The sequence below is a fragment of the Trichosurus vulpecula genome, chromosome 3 (genome assembly GCF_011100635.1).
Source record: "Trichosurus vulpecula isolate mTriVul1 chromosome 3, mTriVul1.pri, whole genome shotgun sequence".
NCBI classification, from domain to species: Eukaryota; Metazoa; Chordata; class Mammalia; order Diprotodontia; family Phalangeridae; genus Trichosurus; species Trichosurus vulpecula.
The window spans coordinates 247,079,062-247,094,072 of NC_050575.1; positions in this window are offsets into that span (position 1 = coordinate 247,079,062).

A 15,011-nucleotide genomic window follows, 5' to 3' on the forward strand; every position below is an offset into this window, starting at 1 on the left:
TTCAAAGACTTTCAGGGTTTTTGACAAAAATGCCAGAACTTAAGGGGAAAAAATAACATATAACATCCAGGAGAAATATAAGGGAAACATTAAAGACCAATTATAAGAGACTGAAAAAGGTCAAATTATTTATTTTCCTTATGTGAAAACATTAGCAGTATTCTTATAATTGTCATCATTATTTGGGTAGTTTGAAAGAAAAACATAGGATGAGGGATTATTCTTTAAAAAAATCAAACTGTGTAGGGAGAGATAAAAGGAAGTAATGATCTCATACAACTGAGGCATGAAAGGAAAAATTGATATAGAAGAAGCTAGTGGGAGGAAGTTGGGTAGTGCTGGAACCTTCCTCTCATTAAGAATGGCTTAAAGAGGGAATGTGTGTGCGTGTGTGTGTGTATAAGTATGTGTATATGTATATGTATGTGTGTATGTATGTATTCTAAATTCAGGAAGAAATAAGAGGGCAAGGGGATGGGGAGGGGGAGGGGATAAGGGAGGAACTCTTAAAGGGATGGGTAGGTTAAGGAATAGAAGGGCAGGGTAGTAGGTAGAAGTAAAGCAGATGAGACAGGAGAGATTAGGTAAATAAGGTGAGAAGGAGAGTGAAGAAAAATAGGGAGGAAAATACATAAGTAATTGTAGCTCAGAATGTGAATGGGATCGATTTATCCATAAAACAGAAACAGATAGCAGATTAAAATTTGAATTAAACAATGTTACTTTCAGAAAACATAAAAATTATAAAAATACACACAAAGATACAATAAAGGGCAGGAATACAATTTAATCTATAAAAAAGTAGGGATAGTAATCAAAATCTCAAAGTTAAAGTTAAGATCTATGTAGGGGCGGAGCCAAGATGGCAGCCGGAAAGCAGGGACTTGTGTGAGCTCCCTGCCACGTCCCTCCAAAAACTTATAAAAAATGGCTCTGAACAAATTCTAGAAGTAAAGAACCCACAAAATAGCAGAGGGAAGCAGGGATCCAGCCCAGGACAGCCTGGATGGTCGCTGGGTGAGGTCTATCGCACACAGAGTGGAGGGGAGTAGAGCCCAGCGTGGGAAGCTGCAGGACCAACCAGACCAGGAGCCGGGTAGAACAGGCCCTAGCTCCCTGAATCAGTGAGCTGTGGCAATTACCAGACTTCTCAATCCACAAACACCAAAGACAACAGAGAAGGTTAGTGGGAAAAGCTGCAGGGGACAGAGTGAAAAGAGTTTGAGGTTCCACCACTGCCCCGGAGGCAGCGAAGGTGGTGCAGCTACACAACTACAGCTGCTGTTGCTTTTGGCCCGAGGCTCACCTGGTGGGAGGAATTAAGTGGCTGATCAGAGCAGGAGTGCAGAGCCTGCTTAAAATTTGTGTCAAGTCCGGGGTGGCGGTTCTTGGGGAAGGAGGAGTGCTGGTGTGGCAGAGCTGTCTGTATAGAAATAGCTCTGAAATCAACAGCGTGTCCCATCAAGCTTGGAACAAAGTACTCTTTACTCTACAAGCAGTCATACCCAATAAAAAACTCAAGCATCAAGTAAGTTGACTGGGAACATGGCCAGGCAGCGAAAATGGACTCAGATTCAGTCTCAGACTTTGGAATCTTTGTTTGGTGACAAAGAAGACCAAAACATACAGCCAGAGGAAGTCAACAAAGTCAAAGAGCCTACATTGAAAGCCTCCAAGAAAAACATGAACTGGTCCCAGGCCATGGAAGAGCTCAAAAAGGGGAAGAGAAATGAGAAGGATGCAAGAAAACCATGAAAAACAAGTCAATGACTTGCTAAAGGAGACCCAAAAAAATACTGAAAAAAATATTGAGTAAAACAGCACCTTAAAAAATGGACTAACTCAAATGGCAAAAGAGCTCCAAAAAGCCAATGAGGAGAAGAATGCCTTGAAAGGCAGAATTAGCCAAATGGAAAAGGAGGTCGAAAAGACCACTGAAGAAAATACTACCTTAAAAATTAGATTGGAGCAAGTGGAAGCTAATGACTTGATGAGAAATCAAGATATCATAAAACACAACCAAAGGAATGAAAAAGTGGAAGACAATGTGAACTATCTCATTGGAAAAAAACACTGATCTGGAAAATAGATCCAGGAGAGATAATTTAAAAATTATTGAACTACCTGAAAGCCATGACCAAAAAAAGAGCCTAGATATCATCTTTCAAGTAATTATCAAGGAGAACTGCCCTGATATTCTAGAGTCAAAGGGCAAAATAGAAATTGAAAGAATCCACCGATCACCTCCTCAAAAAGATTCCAAAAAGAAAACTCCTAGGAATATTGTCGCCAAATTCCAGAGCTCCCAGGTCAAGGAGAAAATACCGCAAGCAGCCAGAGAGAAACAATTTGAATATTGTGGAAAAACAATCAGGATAACACAAGATCTTGCAGCTTCCACATTAAGGGACCGAAGGGCTTGGAATATGATATTCCAGAGGTCAATGGAGCTAGGAATAAAACCTAGAATCACCTACCCATCAAAACTGAGTATCATGCTCCAAGGCAAAATATGGATTTTCAATAAAATAGAGGACTTTCAAGCTTTCTCAGTGAAAAGACCAGAGCTGAATAGAAAATTTAATTTTCAAACACAAGAATCAAGAGAAGCATGAAAAGGTAAACAAGAAAGAGAAATCATAAGGGACTTACTAAAGTTGAACTGTTTTGTTTATATTCCTACATGGAAAGATGATGCGTATGATTCATGAGACCTCAGTATCATAGTAGCTGAAAGGAATATGCATATATATGTGTATGTATATATATATATATATATATATATATATATATATATATATATATATATATATACATATGTGTGTCTATGTATGTATATATGTAGGTGTGTGTGTGTGTGTGTGTGTGTGTGTGTGTATATATAGGGCACAGGGTGAGTTGAATATGAAGGGATGATATCTAAGAAAATCAAATTAAGGGATAGGAGAGGAATATATCGAGAGAGGGAGAAAGGGAGAGATCGTATGGGGTAAATTATCTCGCATAAAAGTGGCAAAAAAAAAGTGGTTCTGTAGGAAGGGAAGAGGGGGCAGGTGAGGAAGAATGAGTAAATCTTGCTCTCATTGGATTTGACCTGAGGAGGAAAAACCATACACACTCAATTGGGTATCTTACCCCACAGGAAATAAGGAGGAAGAAGATAAAAAAGGGGGGATGATAGAAGGGAGGGCAGACAGGGGGAGGAGGTAATCAAAAACAAACACTTTCAAAAAAATTCAATAAAGGGGGATAGGTTAGGAAGGAGGAAAACATAGTTAATCTTTCAAAGTTAAAGTTAAAATAGATTTAATCAAAAGTGAAAAATAGAGAAACTACACCATGTCAACAATATAATTCAATATTGTTTTAGACCATTTAAAATGCCTAGACAGTATAAAATACCTGAGGTTATACCCACCAAAACAGACAGAGGAGCTATATGACCATAAACATAAAACATTTTTATACAAATAAATTCAGCTCTAAATAATTGAATATTTATCATTCATGGGTAGATAAAACCAATATAATTTTTAAATGACAACTTTATATAACTAATCTATTTATTCAGTCTCATCCCAGTTAAATTACCAAAAACATTATTTTACTAAGAAATAAAAAACAATAACCAAGTTCATTTGGAACAATAAAGGTCAGGAATTTCAAAGAAAATAGGGGGGAAAAGATGTAAAGGAAGTAGATTCAGCCATAACAGAGCTTAAATTGTGTCATGAGGTGAGAGTACTGTTGAAATATAAGAAGAATAATTTGAATTATTTCAAATTAAAATTTTCTTGTGTAAATAAAACTAATATAGTCAAGAACAGAAGGAGTGCAGAAAATTGGGGGAAAATTTTCATAGGCAATCTCTCAGATAGGATGTGAGTAAGCTGGAATATTACTGTGGTATAGGAAATGATGAGCTGATTGACTTAGAAAAACATGAAAAGACTTGGACTTATGAAGGGAGATGCTGTCCACCTTCAGGGAAACATGATAGGAGGAAATAATCATAGTATGGCCTTACATATATGTGTATGAGTGTATATGTGTATCTACCTGTATGTTTATAGATATGTGTATGTATCCACACTTAACTGTAGTCTTCTTTAGGAAAGTGGGGGGAGGGAAAAAAATAAAGCAAAAAGTACATGGCAGAGAACAAAAGAAAGCCAACAAAGAAGAAAAAAATAGTTGGGTCTTCCATGTACACAGCATTGTTTTTTTTTTCTTTTCTCATTTTGTATTTGTTTAAAATTTTAAAATTACCAAAAAAAAAAAAGGGGCGGAGCCAAGATGGCAGCTGGAAAGCAGGGACTAGCATGAGCTCCCTGCCGAGTCCCTCCAAAAACCTATAAAAAAATGGCTCTGAACCAATTCTAGAACTGCAGAACCCACAAAACAGCAGAGGGAAGCAGGGCTCCAGCCCAGGACAGCCTAGATGGTCTCTGGGTGAGGTCTATCCCACACAGAGTTGGGAGCTGGGAGCTGGGACCTGGTAGCTGGGAGCGGAGAGGAGCAGAGCCCAACATGAGCAGCGTGGACCAACCAGACCAGGAGCCAGGCAGAGTGTGCCCTAGCGCCCTGAATCAGTGAGCTGCAGCAGTTACCAGACTTCTCAACCCACAAACACCAAAGACAATAGAGAAGGTTAGTGGGAAAAGCTGCGGGAGTGGAAGGAGTAGCAGCAGAGGTGGGGCAGCTACAGCTGCAGTTGCTTCCGGCCCCAGGCCCACCTGGTGGGAGGAATTAAGTGGCGGATCAGAGCAGGAATGCACAGCCTGCTGAAGATCTAAGCCCAGTCTGGTTTGGGGGTTCTTGGGGAAGGAGGAGTGCTGGTGTGGCAGAGCTGGCGCATGCCCCCTAAACGTGGAACATAGAACTCTTTAGTCTACAAGCAGTCATACCCCGATGAAAACCTCAAGGGTCAAGTTAGTTGGTTGGGAATATGGCCAGGCAGCGAAAACAAACCCAGATTCAGTCTCAGACTTTGGAATCTTTGTTTGGTGACCAAAACATACAGCCTAAAGAAGTCAAAAAAGTCAAAAAGCCTACACCAAAAGCCTCCAAGAAAAACATGAACTGGTCTCAGGCCATGGAAGAGCTCAAAAAGGATTTGGAAAAGCAAGTTAGAGAAGTAGAGGAAAAATTGGGAAGAGAAATGAGAAGGATGTGAGAAAAACATGAAAAATAAGTCAATGACTTGCTAAAGGAGACCCAAAAAAATACTGAAAAAAATATTGAAGAAAACAGCACCTTAAAAAATAGACTAACTCAAATGGCAAAAGAGCTCCAAAAAGCCAATGAGGAGAAGAATGCCTTGAAAGGCAGAATTAGCCAAATGGAAAAGGAGGTCCAATGGACCACTGAAGAAAATACTACCTTAAAAATTAGATTGGAGCAAGTGGAAGCTAATGACTTGATGAGAAATCAAGATATTATAAAACAGAACCAAAGGAATGGAAAAAATGGAAGACAATGTGAAATATCTCTTTGGAAAAACCACTGACCTGGAAAATAGATCCAGGAGAGATAATTTAAAAATTATTGAACTACCTGAAAGCCATGATCAAAAAAAGAGCCTAGATATCATCTTTCAAGAAATTATCAAGGAGAACTGCCCTGATATTCTAGAGTCAAAGGGCAAAATAGAAATTGAAAGAATCCATCGATCACCTCCTCAAATAGATCCCAAAAAGAAATCTCCCAGGAATATTGTCGCCAAATTCCAAAGCTCCCAGATCAAAGAGAAAATACTGCAAGCAGCCAGAAAGAAACAATTTGAGTATTCTGAAAAACACAATCAGAATAACCCAACATCTGGCAGCTTCTACATTAAGAGGCTGAAGGGCTTGTAATACGATACTCTGGAGGTCAATGGAGCTAGGATTAAAACCTAGAATCACCTACCCAGCAAAACTGAGTATCATGCTCCAAGGCAAAATATGGATTTTCAATAAAATAGAGGACTTTCACGCTTTCTCAGTGAAAAGACCAGAGCTGAATAGAAAATTTGACTTTCAAACACAAGAATCAAGAGAAGCATGAAAAGGTAATCAAGAAAAAGAACAAGAAAAAGAAATTGCAAGGGACTTACTAAAGTTGAACTGTTTTGTTTACATTCCTACATGGAAAGATGACATGTATGATTCATGAGATATATATATATAAAGAGAGAGAGAGCAGACACAGGGTGAGTTGAAGATGAAGGGAAGATATCTAAAAGAAATAAAATCAAATTAAGGGATGAGAGAGGAATATATTCAGAGAGGGAGATAGGGAGAGATAGAATGGGGTGGATTATCTTGCATAAAGGTGGCAAGAGGAAGCAGTTCTGTGGGAGGAGTGGAGAGGGCAGGTGAGGGGGGAATAAGTGAATCTTGCTCTCATCAAATTTGGCCTGAGGAGGGAATACCATACACACTCAACTGGGTATCTTACCCCACAGGAAAGAAGAGGGAAGAAGATAAAAAAGGGGGGGGGATGATGGAGGGGAGTGCAGATAGGGAGAAAATTCAATAAAGGGGGATAGGTTAGGAAGGAGCAAAATATAGTGAGTCTTTCACAACATGAGTATTGTGGAAGGGTTATACATAATGATACCCATGTGGCCTATGTTGAATTGTTTGACTTCTTAGGGAGGGTGGGTGGGAAGGGAAGAGGGGAGACAATTTGGAACTCAAAGTTTTAAAAACAGATGTTCAAAAACAAAAAAAAAAGTTTTTGCATGCAACTAGAAAATAAGATGCACAGGCAATGAGGTGTAGAAATTTATCTTGCCCTACAAGAAAGGAAGGGAAAAGGGGATGGGGGGGGGAGTGGGGTGACAGAAGGGAGGGCTGACTGGGGAACAGGGCAACCAGAATATATGCCATCTTGGAGTGGGGGGTGGGTAGAAATGGGGAGAAAATTTGTAATTCAAACTCTTGTGAAAATCAGTGCTGAAAACTAAATATGTTAAATAAATAAATTTTTAAAAAAAGAAGAAGAAAAAAAGTTGTCATTGGTTTTTGGTAGTTGTTCTTCCCATTTATATTCTTGTAATCATTACATTTGTTGTTTTATTGGCTCTGCATCCTTTATTTTGCATCAGTTGCTATGTCTTTCCATGCTTCTCTATATTCATTATATTGGTCATTTCTTACGGCACAGTAATATCTCCATTACATTCATGTTCCATAATTTGTTTAGTCATTCCCCAGTCGATTTGTTTCCTGTTCACTGCTACTACAAAAAGTGCTGCTATAAATATTTTAGTATACATGGAAACTTCTTGTCCATGACCTCCTTGAGGTATACACCTAGCAGGTCATATACTCATTTAGAATTTATCATGGAATATGATGTAAGATTGTAGTATAAGCCTAATTTCTGCCAGATTGCTTTCCAATTTTCTGAGCAATTCTTATCAAATAGAGAGTTTTTAATTAGGTAATTTATGCTTACAGGTTTATTATACAATGGGTCATTAAGTTCAATTACTTCTGATTCTTCCTTCTCTAGTTGGTTTTGTTGATCTACTTTACTTTTTTTAACCAATACCAAAGGAATTTAATGATTGGTGGTTTATAATATTTATAGTTTAAGATCTGGAAGGTTATTCTCTTTCATTCCTATGTTGTTGTTTTTTTTTCCCTTGATATTCCAGATCTTTTGTTTCTTCAAATGAATTCTGTCATTAATTTGTCTACCTTGACAAATTATCTCTTTGGTAGTTAAATTAGTATAGCATTAAATCTGAAAATTAACTTTAGTAGTTTTGTCATTTTTATGAAAAATCATCCAGTCAATTCATGAGTATTCAATAATCCTTCAACTATTTAAGTTATTCTTTATTTTTTAAGGATCATTGTTTAATTGAATCTGTATACGTACTGAGTGTGCTTTGGTAAATTGACTACCATTGTTTTATGTGTTTTGTAATTATTTTGAGTGTAATTATTTTGAATGAATTTGAATGTTTTTCCTTCTATTTCCCTTGTTCTTGCCTTCTAGATTTTATTATTATGTGGAAATGCTATTGATTTTTGTGGATTTATTTTATACATTCAGCTTTCCAGAAGCTGTTGTGTCAATTAATTTCTCTGCTGATTTCCTAGGATTTACTAAATAAATCATCATACTCAAACTCATCTATTGAAGTTTTATTTTGTTTTGTTGAAAAAATAAGTATACATGTCGATAAAAGACCAGCAATAGTAGTAACTGTGACCTCTAAGGTCACATTTCTCTCTAAACCTATGGTCCTATGATCCAGCTTCGAGCTTTAGAATGGCTTTGCCATGATTGTCAACAAAGCTTCTTTTTTTAAGAAACAGAATAATTTAGTGTTGACTATGGGCAAATCATTTGACTTCCATGCATGTCAGTTTCCTTATTTATACACTGGGATAACAATAATTATGCTTATCTATCTCCCAGAGTGATTGGGAGGAAAACACTCTAAAAAACTTAAACTTCATAGCTTGATAGATTTGGTATCTCATCAATATGGGTTGGGCTTGGTTGTATGTAGAAGGGACCCAGATTGAAAAGGAGATACCTAGAAACCAACTATAAGAAAGTGACAGCAAGCATGTTCTGAGGTTTACTGGTAGACAAAAGGGCAGAGAGAAGGGCATTGGTGTCATACCTGTTAGAATTTGTGCCCTATTGCACTGCAAGTGAGTAGTCACATTTGCTTACATATAAAAAGGCTTTGTTAATATGGTTTTTATATATTATATCAGAGCTAGTGTCCCTCAGCTTTTGAAACATTTTTCTGCAAATTTATGAAATGAATCTTATTTGTCCATTACCATCCATTATGAAATGGGCACCAGATTACCATATTTCTGATTATTTATTGCAGGATTCAGAGACTGGAAATAGATTCATAAAGGCCTAGCTTTGTGTCCATAGGCCAGCTTCTAGAGAAGGGCCCAAGGGCTAGTATAATACTGTGGGTGGTATCAAGTTCACCACTAGAGGGAGAAATATTTGGAGGCAAGATACAGTTCTAGTCCAATATGCAGAATTGAAAGCTTTTGATAGATAATTGATAATTTGATAGATTTTGATAGATGATGAAAGTAGAGATAAAGGGATGTGGGGTTGGGGGACAGAGAGAAAGAAACACAGAGAGAGAGAGAGAGAGAGAGAGAGAGTTGTGCCCAGTTGTGAATGTTTACAGAAAGTCCACTGTCTAGCACTTTGTCTAACTTACTTAACTTACCTAGTTTTGGAATACCTCCTCTGACTTTGTCTTCCTCTAACTCTGTTCTTCCACATGGAAGTAATGATAGTTTCCATTTCTATGTGCTTTTTTCTAAAAATAACTCTGTGAAGTACCACAAATATCTTTATTTCCATTTCTAAGATGAAAAAACTGAGTCTCAAAAAGATGATTTGTCCACAGTTACAAAGCATGTAAATGTGGAAGCCACTATTGAAATGCAAGTATCCTGATTCCCAACCCAATTCTCTTTCTATTTTTTAATCAACCTAGAGCACTAGAAGATACTCATTCTAAGAGATGAACAACCCAGGAAGCGTAGAACCTAGTATAAATGGGCCATTAAAATTCTGCTGTTGTGATATTATCTACTTTCTGATGATCTCTCTTGGGTAAATATTGGTTCTTATTAAATGCTTTACAATAATATCGATGATGTACTACTACAGTGGATCCAATCTCTTCCATGTGCGGTCTTCCCATATGCTTATCCTAAGTGATTCCTGACCATGACTTGTCATAAATGCTCTGGAGAGAATCTACCCAATGAGCTAGAGACCTTCCTTTGATTGAGAACTTTATAGATACCAGTGGAACAAGTTTATTTGGACACAAAATTAATTTACATGTCAGTTGCATTTTAAAATTTGCAGAGTTAGGTACCACATCACACCCATCAGATTGGCTAACATGACAAAACAGGAAAATGATAAATGTTGGAGAAGATGTGGTAAAATCAGAACACTAATTCATTGTTGGTGGAGTTGTAAACTGATCCAACCATTCTAGTAATTTGGAACTATGCTCAGAGTAATTAGGAACTATGCTCAAAGGCCTATAAAAATATGAATACACTTTGACCCAGCAATACCACTTCTAGGTCTGTATCCCAAAGAAATCATAAAAATGGGAAAAGGACACATATGTACAAAAATATTTATAGCAGCTCTTTTCATGGTGGCCAGGTACTAGAAATTGAGGGGATTCCCATGAATTGGGGAATGGCTGCACAAGTTGTGGTATATGAATGTAATGGAATATTATTGTGCCATAAGAAATGATGAATGGGGGGGAGCCAAGATGGCGGCTGGAAAGCAGGGACTTGCGTAAGCTCCCACCCAGATCCCTCCATAAACCTATAAAAAATGGCTCTGAACAAATTCTAGAGCTGCAGAACCCACAAAATAACAGAGGGAAGCAGGGCTCCAGCCCAGGAAAGCCTAGATGGTCGCGGGGAAGGGTCTATCACACAGAGCTGGGAGCAGAATGGAGCAAAGCCCAGCATGGGCTGCGCTGGGACCAGCCAGACTGGGAGCCAGGCAAAACAAGCCCTAGTGCCCTGAATCAGTGAGATGTGGCAGTCACCAGACTTCTCAACCCACAAACACCAAAGACAACAGAGACGGTTAGTGGGAAAAGCTGTGGGGACAGAGTAAAAGGAGTTCACATTCACGGTTCGGCCACCCCCCTGGGGGCAATGGAGGTGGTGCAGCTCTGAGGACAGAACTACAGCTGCAGTTGCTCCCACCTGGTGGGAGGAATTAAGTGGCAGATCAGAGCAGGAGTGGAAAGCCTGCTTGGATCTGAGTCTCAGTCCTTGTTGGCGGTTCTTGGGGGAGGAGGAACACTGGTGTGGCAGAGCTTGCTGTGTAGAAATAGCTCTGAAAACAACAGCACAGCCCCTCAAACTTGGGACAAAATACTCTCTACTCTACAAGCAGTCATACCCTGATGAAAAAATCAAGGGTCAAGTAGTTGGCTGGAAACATGGTCACTCAGACTTTGGAATCTTTCTTTGGTGACAAAGAAGACCAAAACATACAGCCAGAAGAAGTCAACAAAGTCAAAGAGCCTACATCAAAAGCCTCCAAGAAAAACATGAACTGGTCTCAGGCCATGGAAGAGCTCAAAAAGGATTTGGAAAAGCAAATTAGAGAAGTAGAGGAAAAATTGGGAAGAGAAATGAGAAGGATGAGAGAAAACCATGAAAAACAAGTCAATGACTTGCTAAAGGAGACCCAAAAAATACTGAAAAAAATATTGAAGAAAACAGCACCTTAAAAATAGACTAACTCAAATGGCAAAAGAGCTCCAAAAAGCCAATGAGGAGAAGAATGCCTTGAAAGGCAGAATTAGCCAAATGGAAAAGGAGGTCCAATGGACCACTGAAGAAAATACTACCTTAAAAATTAGATTGGAGCAAGTGGAAGCTAGTGACTTCATGAGAAATCAAGATATCGTAAAACAGAACCACAGGAATGAAAAAGTGGAAGACAATGTGAAATATCACATTGTAAAAACCACTGACCTGGAAAATAGATCCAGGAGAGATAATTTAAAAATTGTTGGACTACCTAAAAGCCATGATCAAAAAAAGAGCCCAGATATCATCTTTTAAGAAGTTAAAGGAGAACTGCCCTGATATTCTAGGGCCAGAGGGTAAAATAGAAATTGAAAGAATCCACTGATCACCTCCTGAAAAAGATCCCAAAAAAGAAATGATGAACAGGAGGACTTCAGAAAAACCTGGAAAGACTTATATGAACTGATGCTGAGTGAAGTGGGCAGAACCAGGAGAACGTTGTACACAGTAACAGCCAATGTGTAATGACTGACTTTGATAGACTTAGCTCTTCTCAGCAATGCAAGGACCTAAAACAATTCCAAAAGACTCATGATGGAAAATGCCATCCACGTACAGAAAAAGAAGTATGCAGTCTGAATGCAGATTGAAGCAGACTATTTTCTTTTTTTGTTTGTTTTATTTTATGTTTTTCTTTCTTGTGGTTACTCCCATTCATTCTAATTCTTCTATACAACATGACTAATGTGAAAATGTTTAATAGGAATGTATATGTAGAGCCTATATTGGATTGCAAGCTGTCCTGGGGTGGCGGGCAGATGGGAAGGGGAGAAAATTTAAAACTTATGGAAGTAGACGTTGAAAAATAAAAATAAATAAGTTAACTTACTAAAAAATTGCAGAGTACTTTCCTCACAACAGTCCTATGAGGTAGATGGTAGATAGGAGCTACAGTAATCTACAAGGTTTAGGGAAAAAATAACTAGGAAGAACCTCTGAGATTTACCAACAAAAGAATCACTTTTGTTCTTGTTAAGTCATTTCAGTTATGTCTAACTCTTCATGACCCCATTTGGGGTTTTCTTGGCAAAGATACTGGAGTCGTTTGCCATTTCCTTCTCCAGCTCATTTTAGAGATAAGGAAACTGAGGCGAAAAGGGTTAAGTGGCTTGTCCAGAGTGACACAGCTAGTAAGTGTCTGAGGCCAGATTTTAACTCAGGTCCTCCTGACTCCAGGGCCAGTGTTCTATCCACTGCACTTCCTAACTGCCCCAAAAGAATGTAGGAACATAGATTTAGAGCCAGATGGGACCACAAAGGTGATGTAATCCAATACTCTCCCTTTGCAAATGAAGATACTGAGACCTAGAGAAGTTAAATAACATGTTCAAAGTCAAACAGGTGCTGAATGTGGCAAAGCCAGGATCTGAACCTACCCAGTCTGTCTTGCCATGCTCTGCAGAAAAGAAAGTGGTTAAAATGACTGACATGGACTCCTTGGCTAATGTTAGTTTTGGGGGTAGAAGTGTGTATGTTGTGGAAAAAAGGTTGGCTACTGGTGCATTAAGAGTCTTACTATTTGGTTTTGTAAAACACTCTGGCTCAAAAATGAAAGGGCTAATGAAAATTAATATGCAATTGGAGTCAATTCAGTAAGTAGCTTGCCTCTTAAAAGCAAGATCCTTTTTTGATCCTCAAGGTGTAGCTCAAATTTTCCATCAAAACAAACCTTACACACATTTCCTATGGACATGAAAGCTACAATACACACAGAATGAGGACAACAAGCCTAAAGATATAAGTCTGAAGAGTAGAAATGAAACCCAGTTTCCCAACACTTTGACTTCCACTTTAAAAAAGAACACAAGGCAATGAAGCAAGATGACTGTTGTCGCTAGGGGTCGCTATCATCCCTGCCTGACAGATGGGAAGGGCTTATTGCTTTACACTTTGACTTTTAACATTTAATATTATATATATATATATATATATATATATATATATATGTATGTATGTATGTATATGTGTGTGTGTGTGTGTGTGTGTATTACAGAGGAGGGAAGCAAGGAAGGAGAAAAGTATCTAATGTTGGGGTTTTTCCCAGTTCAAATCCTATTTACTGATGTACAATTTCACATTTTTGTTTTCTGAATGACTTTAAAAAAACTTTAAGGTTTTATTCGTATGGGCTGGAAAATATTTTCAGTGTTGAATCTCACTATTTGCTTTTAAAGGGAGTGGATTATACACACATAAAAACCAAATAAAGCTAAAGTGAGGATACATTTCAATATTTTATTCGTTACACACACACACACACACACACACACACACACACACACATACACATTACACATCTTTAACCTTATTGACTTTGGTGACAGCCTCAGTTCCTGGTGAGGGCTTTTAATTCTTGCCAGTGCCCTCCCTTTCTGGTACTGTACTTACAACACCTATCCCAATTAGATTCTCTGACTTGGAGGATTTCCAGCCCTTGCCCAGAAAGCTCCAATAAAATGGGAAACTGCTCAATTGATTGAGATTTCACTTTAGGAGAAAAAAATTGAGGCAAATGACAGATTCTCAAAAATGTGTCTAACTCAAATAATTGCCAGCTTTCTTTCCATTTCAATGAATTCACTAGGCACTTGACCAGTGGCCCTCAGGAGTTTCTTTTGGGAGAGTGTGTTTTTAAGGGTTTTATCAGGAGCCCAGAAATAGGGAAGAGGATTGGAACTGGGAGTTACTTGATTAGAGGGTTCAGCAAAGGAACTGAAACTAAAAAGGGCAGGGCAGGGCAGGGTAGAACAAAGAAGGAAAGTTATAAGAAGGGCTAAGAAGACCCTGAGAGGGGAGAGAAATATAATCGGAGTGCATTTGATTCTGTTCATAGATTGTCATTTAGAAGAGCCCTTAAAGACCATCGAGCGCAGCTCTCTTATTTTACAAGCAGGGAAACTGAGGCTTAGGGAGGAAGAATGACTAGCCCAAAGTCACATTGTTAGTAAAAAGCAGGACCGGACTTGGTACCCAGGTCTCCTGCCACCTAGTCCAGTGCCTAAAACTTAATAGGTGGTTAATAAATGTTGTTGAATGGTCTTTCCACTATCCCACAGTGATGTTTATATTCTTCCTTGAGCAAGGCCCTGCTGAAAAATCTCTTATAATTCCTCCCTTCCACAAAATTGGTAGGTTCAGTCAGGAATGTTTAAAAAAAATAGTGAATAGTGGATTGACTGTGAAATAATAATTCACCTTTATATAAATGATTTAATGTTTACCAAGTGCTTTACTCACAACACTCTTGTGTAAAGAGTAGTACAATCATCTCTGTTTTACAGACACAAAAACTGAGGCACAGAGAGAAATAATTTGCTCAGGGCCATACAACTAGAAAGAGACTAAGCTGGGACTGCAACTTCTGCCTTCGATACCAGTGCTCCGTACTAAAAGAACCATTTGCCTGTCACCCTGCAGATTTTCAGCAATGATAGGGAATATATACTTGAATGAATATTCCTACCCTCCATTGTTATCTTTATCCTGATCTCCTCTCATATCTTCACTCAGGACATTTCCCCACCCCCACCCTCTTCCCTGCACGATTCAGTCTCAGCCCTAATATAGTTGTTTAACCTACTCACACCCTCTTCAGTCTCTGTCAGCTCTTGTCAAGTAAAGTTCAAACCTGAAACGCCGAAATGAATCCCGAAA